This window comes from Oncorhynchus nerka, linkage group LG22, assembly GCF_034236695.1.
Source record: "Oncorhynchus nerka isolate Pitt River linkage group LG22, Oner_Uvic_2.0, whole genome shotgun sequence".
Classification (NCBI taxonomy): Eukaryota; Metazoa; Chordata; class Actinopteri; order Salmoniformes; family Salmonidae; genus Oncorhynchus; species Oncorhynchus nerka.
The window spans coordinates 68,296,244-68,313,517 of record NC_088417.1 but is presented as its reverse complement, the minus strand read 5'-3'; positions in this window follow the sequence as shown (position 1 = coordinate 68,313,517).

Below are 17,274 nucleotides of genomic sequence, written 5' to 3'. Positions count from 1 at the left end.
TGTTTCACCGTGACGTGGCTGAACGAAGATACGGACAATGTAGAGCTAGTGGGATTTTCCATGGACCGGCAGAACAGAGAACCTACCTTTGGTAAGACGAGGGCTGGGGGTGTGTCTTTTTGTCAATAACAGCTGGTGCGCAATGTCTAATATTAAAGAAGTCTCGAGGTATTGCTCGCCTGAGGTAGAGTACCTTATAATAAGCTGTAGACCACACTATCTACCAAGACCGTTTTCATCTGTATTATTCGTAGCTGTCTATTTATCACCACAAAGTGAAGCTGGCACTAAGACCGCACTCAAACAACTCATAAAGTCCATAAGCAAAGAAGAAAATGCTCACCCAGAAGCGGCGCTCTTAGGCAAACAATTTTTACCAGCATGTCACGTGTAACCAGGGAAAAACAAATCCTAGACCACCTTCACTCCACACACAGAGATGCATACAAAGCTCTCCCTCGTCCTCCATTTGGCAAATCTGACCATAATTCTATCCTCCTGATTCCTGCTTACAAGAAAAACTAAAACAGGAAGTACCAGTGACTCGATCAATACGGAAGTGGTCAGATGACGCGGATACTACACTACAGGACTGTTTTGCTAGCACAGACTGCAATATGTTCTGGGATTCATCCAATGGCATTGAGGAATACACCACCTCAGTCATCGGCTTCATCAATAGGTGCACAGATGACGTCGTCCCCACAGTGACCGTATGTACATATCCCAACCAGAAGCCATGGATTACAGGCAACATCTGCATCGAGCTAAAAGGCTAGAGCTGCCGCTTTCAAGGAGAGGGAGACTATTTCCGGATGCTTATGAGAAATCCTGCTATGCCCTCAGGTGATCCATCAAGCAAGCAAAGTGTCAATACAGGATTAAGATTGAATCCTACTACACCAGCTCTGATGCTCATCAGATGTGGCAGGGCTTGAAAACTATTACGGACTGCAAAGGGAAACCCAGACGTTGCCCAGTGACGTGAGCCTACCAGACGAGCTAAATGCCTTTTTATGTTTGCTTCAAGGCAAGCAACACTGAAGCATGCACGAGAGCACCAGCTGATCTGGATGACTGTGTGATAATGCTCTCGGTAGCCGATGTGAACAAAACCTTTAAACAGGTCAACATTCACAAAGCTGCTGGGCCAGACAGATTATCAGGACGTGTACTCAAAGCATGCACGGACCAACTGGCAAGTTCTTCCCTGTCATTTTCAACCTCTCCCTGACCGAGTCTGTAAAACCTACATGCTTCATGCAGATGTTTTGCACCACAAAATAGATACAAACCCAAAAAAGAAATACCCTTTCTGGCACAGGCTTCTGGAAAAACAAATCAGATATACAATAAACCAACAAAAAAAGGCATTGTCGGGACAGGCTTTGATGTTTTTAACTTCTTTTTAACTCTTTGGTCCTCCCACTTTGGCCCTTCCACTGCCCTCCTTGCATTCACATGCATATTTTTATGCTGGTTGACATCACCTGTAGTATTTTTGCTTCTGTAGCCTTTGATTCATCAAAGACACACCGTCTGTAAAAGGGGTAGAGAAGTTATTCAAATGACATGATCTGGACTGCACTGTACCTATAATGACACTGCAAGGTTGGAGTCCTCAAAGGTCCTCTTGCCTTTGTTTCCTTTCATATTCATTGTTGACATGAGGCTGTTTGTCAGGGTTCTGTATAGAACACAACATATGTACTTTACAAGCAACACACCATGATCTAATTTAAAAGTGAAACAAATAACAGTGTAGTTTACCGGTGCATTGCTCTCTTCACCTGGTCCGGGATGTCTTTCCCCCCCAGTTTTGAGATCTGAAATATCTGTAATTTTACAAAAGGACTAATGCATTACATATGTGCAGGATTTTTCTTTCCAGTACTACATGGCAATATAATGTCATTCAACTCATACCAATGAAACATTCATTTCTCAACATTTATTTTCAAAAATCATTCTCAATTAGCTGCTCTTCCATCTTTAGTAAATCGTCCTCTGTCTCGTTCAGGTTGAAGTCGAATTCCTTAACTGCGGGCTCCCGAGTGCCGCAGCGGTCTAAGGCACTGCATCTCAGTGCAAGAGGCAACAATACAGTCCCTGGTTCGAATCCATGCTGAATCACATCCGGCCGTGATTGGGAGTCCCATAGAGTGGCGCACAATTGGCTTAGCGTCGTCCGGGTTTGGCCGGGGTAGGCCGTCATTATAAATAAGAATTTGTTCTTAACTGACTTGCCTAGTTAAATAAAGGTTCAATAAAAACATCTTCTTTTAATTAAATAAACTGGTCTCGGGCCACTGTCGTTTAAAAGGTCACAGATCTCAAAGGAGACACACCTTGAGTAAACAAAACATTAAGAAAAGCTGCTCTTTCCATGACAGACTATCCAGGTGGAAGCTATGATCCCTTATTGATGACACGTAGAATGGTTACGAAAATCTCACGTAGAATCTAAGTGGAAATTGCAACACAATTCATGTCATGTGGTGTTGTAAACACGTGAACATGCAACATCAGATCCATGTCACATTTGTCATATTTTAGATGTCGACATTTTCGCATATTCTCACTGTTTAATCAACATCAGTTTTTCATCCAATATTCAAAATACACTGAGCATACAGAACATTATGAACACCTGCTCTTTCTTTCCATGACACAGACTGACCAGGTGAATCCAGGTGAAAGCTAGAATCCTTTATTGTTGAATCCACTTCAATCCGTGTCGATGAAGGGGAGGAGGCAGGTTTCAACGTATACATAGTTTTGATGATTACGTTGAAATTAGATTGATGTAACAACCTGTTAGTCAGGTTTAGCCATTGTATTTAAGTTAAAGTTTTACCCTAATTTCAATGTTTGTAACAGTGGTTGAAATTATATGATATCTGGTTGATGACTTTTTGCAGATCCAAATGTGTTGCAAATCCAAATGTGTTTTCAAACGTAGATTCAACATCGCAATACATTGACAAATGTACATGATGTTGAATCAACGTTGAGTGAACACGTTTGTGCCCAGTGGGGTGGCTCTCATAACCTGACTCTCTACAAAATGAAATTTTATAGTTTGAGGGAGAGCGTGTCTGGAAAAAGAAAATCAATGAATGAGTCTTAAATATTGATAGTAGATGTCTTCATGGACTGACCATAATTAATCTGTTATGGTTATGTGAGTAGACTATGAAATATAGCCCACTGGTATTACAGTACACAAACACTGGTATTACAGTACACAAACACTGGTATTACAGTACACAAACACTGGTATTACAGTACACAAACACTGGTATTACAGTACACAAACAGCACGTGCAGAGTATCTTCTCCACCCTTTCTCTTCATAAGTGTTTAATTGGGTTTCAGAAAATAAACACCTGCTTTCAATAAATGCATTATTTTTCATTTTCTCATTGAATTCCATCTCTAATTTGACGAGTGTTTCATTTTATTTCACTAAATTACAGCACGCACAACAGAAAATGAAATCCTCTGCAGAAAAACATGATCATTTTAGGAGCAGTAGCTATTGGCCATATAGACATTGGTAACCTGTGTCTCTTCACCAAGGAATATAACTATGTATGCTTGTTATAAATATTGAATTACTAGCTAGAACACAAGCATTGTAAAGCCAATGCCCATGGTTGTTCAGCCATGGTTGAAGCTGCACTAGGCTGGTATGTCATTGTTCACCAGCACATAACAGTCTCTGAGCCACAGAGCCAGAGTGCTGCAGGCCAGACATACTGCCTCTCTGCCCTGCTGGCAGCATTGTGAGGGTGTGTGGGCAATCTGCTGGGCCTCTTGGTGGATTGCACATAGAAAGTAGGACATTGTTGCCGTCAAGATAGGAAACCACCAAATGGCCTCCAGAATGAACAGAGTATAGGCGTCACACCTCATTCTGTTGATATGGCCAGAATACATCCTCCCTGATGGAGGGACTCCATATAAACAATATCTATCAATGTCCATTAAAAGTAATGGATGGATTATCTGATCAATTCACAACCTATGCTCAAGACTTCATTTCCCATGAGCACATGCAAATCAACCCATGCACTTGTAAAGGTGAAAACATCACTCATTGACACTGTGTCCTGCAGTTTAAGCGGTTGTGGTTTTGACGCACCCCGGGTGTTTCATAGTTTGTGATAGGAGTGGTGGAAGGGAGGGAATGCAATGGTAGAGGGGTAGAGGGGGACGGAGGGAGGGAGTGGGTATAGAAAAGATACAATTTCACAGCTGAGCACGCCCACCCGGTTCGACAGTGTTTGGAAGAGAGGATTTCACATCTGAGATAATAACCAACCACATCAAAGCTGGGATCAGATTCTCACACACAGAGAAGCTGATTCTCTTCATTAGGAAGTGGACTATGCCCCTCAGCTGGGGTTTAAAACAACACCAGGTCTAACACAGCAATAAAATATCTTACATTTACTTTCTCCTTATTCATCTCTTATCCTTTTATCCTCCTACTTATGGAATTACATTGGGGTGAAGCCTCAAAAGCTCTGACGAAGGCCTTGATGCCGATACATACAGCTTATTAAAGAGCAGTGATACTATCAAGAGCAGTGTGCGTGTTTCTTCTTGTTCTCATTTTATTCTACTGTTACCATGCACCTGCAACAGATGGCTCAGATGTGTGAGTGCCTTTTGAATTTTGGTGAAGGCTGAATTCAAATCGTCATGCTCCGTTTGTGGGTCACTCTGTTGTTGCTAGTGTTCGAGATTTAGTAGGACAAGGAGTTTTATATCCTAATATCCTAATCCTAATCCTAATAATAATCCTAACTACTTTAGCACTAATGTAATATGTAATGTTAGTACCCCTTATCAGCAATGTCATTATTCAAATGTATGCACCTGTGAATCCAATGCTTGGCCGTGCTCCATACAGTGCAGAGGGTCTGGATCTAACCCCACCAGCCAGATGGATGCAGGCTGCCAATGGGACAGTTTGTGCCGACCTGGGGCTGGAAGCCCTCACATCACCTCCATGTAGGACTCCAGCTCCATCTGTAACATGGAAATGCGTTCATGAGCCTAACCATATTTACTTTTTAGTCTTCTCCTTGGAGCCATTTTCCCCTCTTCAATCCTCAAAACATTATGCTAATGCTATTTCAGCTCATTAAGTGTAAGTCAGTTGAGGAGAGCTATTCAAAACACCGAGCAGCATCTTCACTGAGGAAATAGGAAATCAATCTGCCATTATGATTTTCTAAAGCCCCACTGGCTGATGATAATCAAAAACCATAATAGCTTTTTAAAATCACTGTGTTAATGACGAGACCTTAATGTAATGCATTGTAATCATGCTACTAATATGGAGCTCTCCAGCATTAGGAGCCATCTGTCTGTTGGGTAAGGATGGGGAAACTAATGGGAAACGCTCCAAACAACGTGTTCATTTCAGAGACTGTTTTGGACGCTGTCCATGGTGAACATAATCAATGTGAATGCCACCAACAACAATGTGGATGATCTGGGACCCACATTGAGCCATCAATCTCTTCATTTAGTCAGTGTTTATCCAGCTTTGCTTCTCTCTCTGGCATTTAATTGTTCAAAGGATTATTTCTCCAGGTGATGGCAAAGACTGGAGAAGGGGTTAAAGGACGATAGAATAACACCTTACTTGAAGGGGGTATACATAAGGTATTCATAACAACCGTCATAATACATGTAGCTATTCAAAATCATTCAAAAGGTACAAAAAGTCCTTATCATAAATAAATGCGCAACCCCTTTCCATGAATTTGGGTTACCAAGTTGATTGTAAATGCCTTCGGTTACCTCTGGTAACATCAATTATACAAGGTTTTTAAAAGACCCTCTTTGGTCCTCTACACAAAAACACAAGCAGAGAAAGAAGAGCTCCCTAGGTATTTTACATGATTCTTTTTTATGTTCCGCCATCAAACTTTCTCTTTATTCTCCCAACTTTTCCATAGTCACTGGGGTGAAAATATGGGGCATTAAAGTTGTTATTCCTAAACTTCAATCAGGGCCCTTCTTCCTTTTGCCTTCTCTTATGACTAATGCATTTCCAGTACAAAAGCATATGTTACCGTTTCTTTTCAAAGTTTCTCCACAGCAACTCCAGAATCTGCCACTCTGTTTTTGGTTGCTAGAGGGGGAAGACGGTGGCAATGTTTAAAAAGTCCCCTCATCATTCTATGGCTTCAGGGGGATCCTCACCTCCACATAATACAAATACAACTGTACACCGACATCACATTCCCCCCAATCCAATTATCTATACATTATTTGACCAGTAACATTCAAAAGTTTGTGCAGTGCAAAAGTTTCAGAGAAAAAATACTTATTTGGGAGATAAAGGCAACTAATTTGATTCGATTTACACTGTGTTCTCTCTGAGTTTTAAACCCTTAAAAAATAATGCTTTCATTTATTTGAAGCTTAGAGCACCACATGGAAAAGAGCATGTGAACTAGTAGGACCTAGCCGTCTGCCTGTTATGGCACTTCTCACATTTCTTCCCAGCCAATTTAAATCTCAGGCCTTTACCTGCTGAAACAGTGGAGCACTGGATCTTTTTTTAGGCTGAATGCTAATTGGCAAGCCTGAATACACCCCCTCACAACGCCGAAGGAGTGTTGAAAGGAGAGGCAGGAGGGAGACGAGGATGGGGGGGATATAAGTGAACAAGTGCAACATGTTTCATCTCTCCACAGATTTCTTCATCTGTTGTAATTAATTGCGTCTTTAAAATAACAAAATGTAAATACGCTGCTGACACGCTGCCAATTACTTCCCGATCCGTTCATTTCCAACACTCGTCTCTCTCCTCAGAGGGTTTCAATTAAAAGTTTTGGAGGATGATATAAAAGCTCTTTGATGGTGTCCCTTTGTTCCTGGCAACACATCGTGAAAAATACATTCAAACCTTACAAAGTACTTATGTTGCATGTAATCAATTCCCTCAGCTTGTAGCAGTCAAGGTTAAAAAGACTGGTGGGGGGAGAGAAGATCTGTGGAGAGTGACAGTCTCAGCCTGTCTAGTCTTGTTCTCTGATCAAGCAGAACCGTGCTTTCTGATACATGTTAGCCTTGAGAGAATCTGAGTGGAGAAGAGAAGTCCACCATAACTGCCCTATCCAGTATCCACACCCTTCAGAGAGATGCATTCCATCATGCTCAGCATTAACCCTGGTATCGCCATAGGAGTTTACAGCCACGTCTCAGGGTTAGCTCAGTAGTACCAGTGATATGATAAAAGAAGGATATTCCCCACAGCAGCGAGCGTCGCCCATGTTCCTAGGTGACAGACTGTGGCAATCCAATGTGGGCACACACCTCTACTGGTCTCAGGGAGATGATGAGGAACAATGGTGTACCAAACCACCTAATGGAAACACACAGATTTGGCTGTTGCCAAACCAAATGGCCCACCTGCCACACCAGACTTAGGCTCTGCCTCGACTGTCTAAATACTTGCCATTCTGCACATACAGACATACAGCGGCAGCTAGCACAATGAATCTCTGTAACTGACAATGGAGATGCTACTCTGAGCTACAATATGACCTGCCTGACATTTGCCTGAGTTTAATTGAAAAGACCCTTGACATTGAGGTGACTGCTATAATTGCATGCTACTGTCTGGTTTACCAGCTCATGTCACCATGCCAGTCTTCCAACTGCAGGGACGTCAGGATTAAGCCAAGCCTCATAATTGGTCAAATTGGCGTCATGTCAATGTCACCACTCTGTCACCCCTTTAAAACAAAAAATTCTAGACTGGTCAAATATTTCCACAGTGCAGAAGGCATTTTGACTGGTCAATAAAAGCAAGAAATGCTTTGAAATTAATGCAAGAAATTACATTTTTAGTACCAAATAAGAAATGTAAAATATCCTAAACATTTCAGATGGTTGGCCTTGTAGTTGATTCAGCAGTATACAGTACATGTACTGTGCCACCAAGTAGGTGTTGAATCCCATTGTACAGCTTTCTTCTGCAAGCTGTGAGAGCCGTTTGGTGAAAGGATGCTTTGGTGACCACACTGACTCTTAGAACAAGCGGAAGTGCTATTTCTGCTGGCTCTTAAGGGCCTCGCTTATGTTGCCATCAAGTAAATTGAAACAAATAACCTCCCTGTGGGAAGAGTACATTGTAGATGCTTGAGGTACTGTGTACCTGAATTAGTGTATCAAGCAAACCACTGAAAATACCTCCCCAGTGAACACTGCAAGAGCATTATAAAACCTGGATGTTCCAGTACCTGGGTTTCTAACTTGTGAAAGCTGGTGCGTGGTGAAAAAGTCTACATTAGACCAACAACTACAGATAGTGTTTACTTTACTGTAATACACGGCCATGCTATGCTGTAAACTGAATATTGCATGCCAAAGTATTCACTTTTCCATTATTGCCATAAAAGGTGATAAAAAAGCTAATCAACATCAGTTTCCACAATGTTGCTTGGAACAACATATGGTTCCATTTTCCCTCAGCCAGAACCTGAATAAAGCTTCAATTTCACTAACCTGCCTAGAGACATGTCATGCAGTGAGACTGTTTCTTTATATTCACTCGAATATAAATGACATCTAAACTAAGTCTTTATGACAGGAGACATTATGCTAATTGTTGTGAAACTGCTGTAAATAGCCGTGGTAAGAGGAGTAGTGCCAGCCAGTGCAATGACAGCATGATTTAGACTACAGCTTGTTTTTAATATAGCAAACAGGAACCACAAATCATGATCTTAAACTACCAGCCTCTAAATTACAACCTGCTTGTTTTAAAGCCTTGTGGGGGCTTTTGTCAACATGCCCATGCCTGAAGAGGGCTTGTTTCGGATATATACAGTCCACATTTGAAGTTCCCAAACAGCAAAAACATTCAATGTGATCCAGGGATATGGTGCAAGATAAAGGTAAACTAACAGTGAAATGCTTACTTACTGTGTACAACGCAGAGAGAAAAATTATAGAAAAATAATGAAATACACAAATTCAATAAATGCACAATCCAACACCACAAAACAAAACATTGGACATGCCTGTTGTGGAACATCATATCTTGGCATCGACCGTGCCGTGCCGCTGTGCCCAAGATCAACTTGGCCAGGATGGATGGTCTAAGGAATTCTCAGTGATGTTGTTAGGAAAGATCACTATCTATCTCTATTCACACTGATCACACTTATATAGTCAATGTATCATGTGAAAAGTTGGCATCAGTTGGACATATGATAAGATCTACATGGAAAATGCAACAACAGATGTCAATAGTACAAATCAAAGCCTGAATGTGATTATGTGTGTATTTGGATGTCATGAAGAGGCTGTTTCCTGGTTAACCTGCTGATTGCTGTGGAGAACAGAGAAGAGGAGGCAGCACATTCCTGCAGTAATAGATCATACAGCTTGAATTTCCTTGACATGCAGTGTTACTGAAGACTCCCTTCCCACACACTGTGGCCGGGCAGTCATTTACCACACATATAACTGACTAATTCAATGTCTGACTGCACCAAATGAGCAAATAATTACTAACCCACAAACTGTACGACACTGACAGATCTAATTGCGAGGTAGCTAATGACTCAGCTCATAGATGTTTTTTGTTCACTCTCTCCCCGCTTCCTTTACATTGCAGTGAAAATGGATGTTTGTGGGGTGGAAAGAAAAGTATGAGAGATGTGTGGTTTGAGTGAAAGGCATTAAAACAACGACATAGTTGTTCCATGGCATTTCAGAAAGCCATGACACCCACCATCTAAGATTGTTCTGAAATCGTTTTTGTAGTGAGAAACAGTAGACGAGCATTCCTGCAACATTATTTTGTTGAAAATAGGCAGTAGTTCTGAAAGTAGCTCTCACAAGATAAAAAGTGGTCTCAAAAAATTGCGCACTACATCACATACAGTGGGGCAAAAAAGTATTTAGTCAGCCACCAATTGTGCAAGTTCTCCTACTTAAAAAGATGAGAGAGGCCTGTAATTTTCATCATAGGTACACTTCAACTATGACAGACAAAATGAGAAGAAAAATCCAGAAAATCACATTGTAGGATTTTTTATTTATTTATTTGCAAATTATGGTGGAAAATAAGTATTTGGTCAATAACAAAAGTTTATCTCAATACTTTGTTATATACCCTTTGTTGGCAATGACAGAGGTCAAACGTTTTCTGTAAGTTTTCACGAGGTTTTCACACACTGTTGCTGGTATTTTGGCCCATTCCTCCATGCAGATCTCCTCTAGAGCAGTGATGTTTTGGGGCTGTTGCTGGGCAACACAGACTTTAAACTCCCTCCAAAGATTTTCTATGGGGTTGAGATCTGGAGACTGGCTAGGCCACTTCAGGACCTTGAGATGCTTCTTACGAAGCCACTCCTTCGTTGCCCGGGCGGTGTGTTTGGGATCATGCCATGCTGAAAGACCCAGCAACGTTTAATCTTCAATGCCCTTGCTGATGGAAGGACGTTTTCACTCAAAATCTCACAATACATGGCCCCATTCATTCTTTCCTTTACATGGATGAGTCGTCCTGGTACCTTTGCAGAAGAACAGCCCCAAAGCATGATGTTTCCACCCCCATGCTTCACCGTAGGTATGGTGTTCTTTGGATGCAACTCAGCATTCTTTGTCCTCCAAACACGACGAGTTGAGTTTTTACCAAAAAGTTCTATTTTGGTTTCATCTGACCATATGACATTCTCCCAATCTTCTTCTGGATCATCCAAATGCTCTCTAGCAAACTTCAGACGGGCCTGGACATTGTTAGTTTTTTTTCATTGTTTGTAACTTGTTTTCTAACTTATTTTGTTCATAATGTTGCTGCTACTGTCTCTTATGACCGAAAATAACTTCTGGACATCAGAACAGCGATTACTCACCTTGGACTGGAAGAAGCTTTTTCCTTTAACGAGTCCATCGAGAATAATATACTGCTTTCCTGGGAACAGGCTGCCTTCTGTGAATCCATAGGTGAGAAGGGTAAACTCTCACAGCCATCCGTTCTATTGGCTAACGTGCAATCATTGGAAAATAAAATTGATGACCTACGTTTAAGAATATCCTACCAACGGGACATTAAAAAACTGTAATATCTTATGTTTCACTGAGTCGTGGCTGAACGACGACACGGATAACTACCAAGAGAGTTCTCATCTATATTATTCGTAGCCGTCTATTTATCACCACAGACCGATGCTGGCACTAAGACCGCACTCAACCAACTCTATAAGCCCTTAAGCAAAGAAGAAAATGCTCATCCAGAAGTGGCGCTCCTATTGGCCGGGGACTTTAATGCAGGCAAACTTAAATCAGTTTTACCACATTTTTACCAGCATGTCACATGTGCAACCAGAGAAAGAAAAACTCCAGACCACCTTCACTCCACACACAGAGATGCACACAAAGCTCTCCCCCGCCCTTCATTTGGCAAAACTGACCATAATTCTATCATTCTGATTCCTGCTTACAAGCAAAAACTAAAGCAGGAAGTACCAGTGACTCGCTCAAAACAGAAGTGATTAGATGACGCGGATGCTACGCTACAGGACTGGAGCCAGAATTTTGTGGGATACTATGTGTAAATAAAGCTGGAAAAAGTCTAGTTTTGTGTTTTCATTTCAGGCTGTAGAAGCAACATTTTGAAAGGGGACTTTCTATACCCACTGTAACTGCACACTACTTTCTTGAGGTAAAAATATAAAATATGGGTGAATTATGCAATACCTTTCTTACTTATTTTCCTACTATGCATAACACATGCCTAATTCTCCCTTCAAACATCGTTTTTGTGTTTAACAGGTCAAATGACACATTCTGTTAACATCTGACTCCACAGTGTAATTTGTTGTCAATGACATTTCAGCTTTAGATATGCATTTTTGTTTTACAAAGCAGTTTGGATGTAGTGCACTACCTTTTTAAAGTAACTTTAAGTAAACTATATTTTTCTTAAGTTATACCCTTAACTTAAGTAATTGGTAGCTATATTATCAAAGTAGCTTCTCCAACACTGACGAGGAGTCCTGCCTGGGATCCCCTGTCTATCGCATGGCAAGACTGCCCTCTGGTGAATCCCTGAAACAGTAGGCAAGTCAGAATTTTCTGAAGGTGATGCATCTGACAGCTACAAACATAAAGTAGTAGTCGTAGAAAACCGCTTGCCCAGAGTTCCCACTTTCGTTTTTTAGGGGAAACCGAAGTTAGGTATAAAATACTGTATCCCTGAAACCCGTATGTTAGCATTTTCTGACAACTTCACATAAACTACAGTTACTGACTGGTAGACTGGAATAATACATTTAGATCAGTAAAAAAATCTATTCACATGAAGTTGCAGTGGATCTTTTAACAATAGACAATTCTAAGTATTATTTTTTAGCAGCTCAAGTTTTATTATGCAAATGTGCCACGCAAAGCTCAATCAAGAAGCAGCAGCACTCATTCATTGCTTAAGATGAAGCTGTTAAACCCTACAGGAGATGGAGAAGCACAGAGTGTCTGCCATTCATTCACAGTCAAGGCAATCACTTTAAATCTAGTAAGTGTCTATAGAAGGGATCTCAAGACTCTCTTTAAACACTCACCACTAAGACTGTAGAAGCCCTTTAGCAGCAGCACAAGAACCATTACAGAAGCCCTGGACAACTGTGGTTTGCATCTTGACACAGCGCTCCATAAATAAGGGATGTGCAGAGCCCGTCTTCTCATAAGCATGTACAGTGTGTTACTGTCGAGTAGCGACTTGCTTTAGTTTGACTGTTTAGTAAGCGCTAGCAGACATGCTCCCTTTCAGAGAGCTCAAAGTTCAGTGACCTGATCCCTGGCTGTTTGGCAGATAATTCAGGTTAAACAGGTATGTCACTAACTGAGCTCGTTCACTTCACCCCCATTATGCAGATCTGATCCAGCAACACCGGTGAGGAAGGGGGGGGGGGGGGGGGTTCTTATAAGATCATAGCTCCGGATGTGACAGGCATCCCCCCGCTCTGTAAACCACTTAACCGTTGAGACCTGGGAGCAGGTGGGAGTCCACAGAAGGAAACGACAGACAGCCAGAGAGAGGGAGAAGAGACTCCAGGTTAGAGTTGTCGTAATTAATGCTAATATACACCCAGCATCCATCCACCGGCACTCTGACAGCAGCTACATCAAAGACAGCCCTAACGAAGACAGTTCAAAGACACACCAAAGGTTGCACCCTCTCTCTCCAGGAAACAATCAGCAGTAGACAAGCAGTTTAACGTTAAAAAAACACTCTTGAAATGAACAAATATCGCAGACTAGGTTTTCTAACAGCTCTGTAAAGAACCTGTCAATCATGAGGTGTAATAATAAACTCAGGAAAAAAAAGAAATGTCCCTTTTTCAGGACCCTTTCTTTCAAAGATAAGTCATAAAAATCCAAATAACTTCACAGATCTTCATTGTAAAGGGTTAAAACACTGTTTCCCATGCTTGTTCAATGAACCATAAAAAATTTATGAACATGCACCTGTAGAACGGTCGTTAAGAAACTAACAGCTCACAGACGGTAGGCAATTAAGGTCAGAGTTATGACAACTTAGGAAACTAAAGAGGCCTTTATACTGACTCAGAAAAACACCAAAAGATGCCCAGAGGCCCTGCTCATCTGCGTTAATGTGCCTTAGGCATGCTGCAAGGAGGCATGAGGACTGCAGATGTGGCCAGGTCAATAAATTGCAATGTCCGTACTGTGAGACGCCTAAGACAGCGCTACAGAGAGACAGGATGGACAGCTGATCGTCCTCACAGTGGCAGACCACGTGTAACAACACCTGCACAGGATCGGTACATCCGAACATCACACCTGCCGGATAGGTACAGGATGGCAACAACAACTGCCCGAGTTACACCAGGAACGCACAATCCCATCAGTGATCAGACTGTCCGCAATAGGCTGAGAGAGGCTGGACTGAGGCCTTGTAGGTCTGTTGTAAGGCAGGTCCGCTGGACCAGACAGGACTGGCAAAAAATGCTCTTCACTGACAATTCACGGTTTTGTCTCACCAGGGGTGATAGACGGATTCGCGTTTATCGTCAAAGGAATGAGCGTTACACCGAGGCCTGTACTCTGGAGCGGGATCGATTTGGAGGTGGAGGGTCTGTCATGGTCTGGGACAATGTGTCACAGCAGCATCGGACTGAGCTTGTTGTCCTTGCAGGCAATCTCAATGCTGTGCATTACAGGGAAGACTTCCTCCTCCCTCATGTGGTACCCTTCCTGCAGGCTCATCCGGACATGACCCTCCAGCATGACAATGCCACCAGCCATACCGCTCGTTCTGTGCGTGATTTCCTGCAAGACAGGAATGTCAGTGTTCTGCCATGGCCAGCGAAGAGTCCGGATCTCAATCCCATTGAGCACATCTGGGACCTGTTGGATCAGAGGGTGAGGGCTAGGACCATTCCCCCCAGAAATATCCAGGAACTTGCAGGTGCCTTGGTGGAAGAGTGGGGTAACATCTCACAGCAAGAACTGGCAAATCTGGTGCAGTACATGAGGAGGAGATGCACTGCAGTACTTAATGTAGCTGGTGGCCACACAAGATACTGACTGTTACTTTTGATTTTGACCCCCTCCTTTGTTCAGGGACACATTATTCCATTTCTGTTAGTCATATGTCTGTGGAACCTATTCAGTTTATGTCTCAGTTGTTGAATCTTGTTATGTTCACAGATATTTACACATGTTATGTTTGCTGAAAATAAACACCGTTCACAGTGAAATAATGTTTTTTTTTGCTGAATTTACTAGGTAAGTGGTAGGTGTGTCTAAACAAACACTTTTCCTTGCTGATTATAATGGAGATGGATGCCTTTACTGATCTAGCAGGCAGCAAATGCTGTATTCCCAGCTCTGTGCTGTGAGCTGTAGTATGGCCTCAGAGGGAAGATAAACCTGGGGCTTGTTATGCCAAATAATGTCCTGGCCAAAAGTGTCCCCCTCTGCATCACAATTGGATTCGATAAACTATTAGGGTCTGTTGCTATATCAACGGTGTGATGGCCTAATGTTTAGAATTTTGGATATCATTACAGCCTAAACAACATTCTTTTCATCATCGCTATGCAAACAAGGCTGATTTCCGTGACAATTTTGCTGTTTTAACAAGCTTTGTTTAGCTAACAAAATGAAAATATTACTTCAAACTACTTCTGGGTACCTTGTTAACATTACAACTAGAAATCCATGTCTTAAACACTGCAATCTGCTTGACACATTAAAGTTACTTACCTTACAGATCACGAAGTCAACTAATTTCCACCCCATTCATATGCAAATCCGTTTGATTCATACACAGGCTTGTCTGGCTGTCATGTTTTCATTTTAACATGCCCTTCCCTACACTGCAATAATAGAATTCCAGTGGTCCTCTTATGATAAAAGCAATTATCATAGCTCATTAGTACACCCTTGTGGTTGATATTATATTTATCTATTGTAGGTCCTAGGACACAATGAATCATGTGGAACAAATAAATGCCATCAAAGGATACAACTGACAATAATGAACACCTTGTGAAACAACATGTATTAAAACCAACCTGGCAACATTTAAGATTGTAATACATAAACGTTGATATTTTTTGGTACAGATGTGTCATTATTCTCAAAGTGGCTGCTCCACTGGATGTCATAAGGTGAATGCACCAATTTGTAAGTCGCTCTGGATAAGAGCGTCTGCTAAATGACTTAAATGTAAATGTAAATGTACACTCACATGGCAAAGCCCAGGCACTGCGGCTCTTTATCTGAGTGTTTGCAGTGCTCGTGTATTTACTTAACCTGTGTATCTCACATATTATGTGCCAGTATGATAGAACAAGAACATTTTCTTAGCAGATAATAACAACATGACAACAACAGTAGCTGTAGATGATGTAATGAAATGTTGGAGGGTGGTTGGTAATGGACATCAGGTTGGATCTACATCTCAGTGTTTGGCAGAACCCCTAGGTCCTGGAGAACAGGAGCAGAGGTAAAAGGGAACAGGGTAGAAGAAGTAAACAAGCAAACACACAGGTTACACTTTACAATGAGAAAATGTGATGGAATATTAATTGTTGTATGCAAGGACCTACAATAAATACATATACAGTGGGGAGAACAAGTATTTGATACACTGCCGATTTTGCAGGTTTTCCTACTTACAAAGCATGTAGAGGTCTGTAATTATTATCATAGGTACACTTCAACTGTGAGAGACGGAATCTAAAACAAAAATCCAGAAAATCACATCGTATGATTTTTAAGCAATTAATTTGCATTTTATTGCATGACATAAGTATTTGATCACCTACCAACCAGTAAGAATTCCGACTCTCACAGACCTGTTAGTTTTTCTTTAAGAATCCCTCCTGTTCTCCACCCAATTACCTGTATTAACTGCACCTGTTTGAACTCATTACCTGTATAAAAGACACCTGTCCAAACACTCAAACAGACTCCAACCTCTCCACAATGGCCAAGACCAGAGAGCTGTGTAAAGACATCAGGGATGGATGTGTGATTATTTATTTTTTTAGATTCAGGTTCATATTTGTAAGGATACTGACTGACACACACACACACAATAATATTGAACTCTGCTTTGGTCAAATAAAGCAACCATTACAAAACAACATATCAGGGCAAAATTTGAATTGGGACACTTACTGATCATGTGCCACGGGGAAACTACTTTGATGGACTTAATTCCGGCGCCACAGTCACCCTCTCAAACCTCTGGCAGGCTAGACAGGGTACTGACCTTTAAGCAAAAAGTGACAAATTGAAACATTGTGTGCTCTGATATATTAATTGAAATCATAATAATTTCAGATAAATTAGGTTAAGACCTGGTTCACCAGGTGAGAGAAATTAACTACCAGGCTGGAAAAGGACTGTGATTCAATGGTCAAATCCTCACCATCGATGGCCACTGGCACACTGGAGAAGTGTACTCTTCACAGATTAATCCTGGTTTCAACTATACCGGGCAGATGGCAGAAAGAGCGTATGCCATCATGTGGTTTGCTGATGCCAAAGTTGTGAACAGAGTGCCCCATGGTGGTGGTGGGGTTATGGTATGGGCAGGCATAAACTCAATCAGTCTGAGGCTCACTCTGACCAACTGATACATATTTGTATTCCCAGTAATGTGAAAGCCATAGATTAAGGCCTAATGAATTTTTCAATTGACAGTTTTTCCATATATAAACTGTAAATCAGTCAAATCTTTGAAATTGTTTCGTT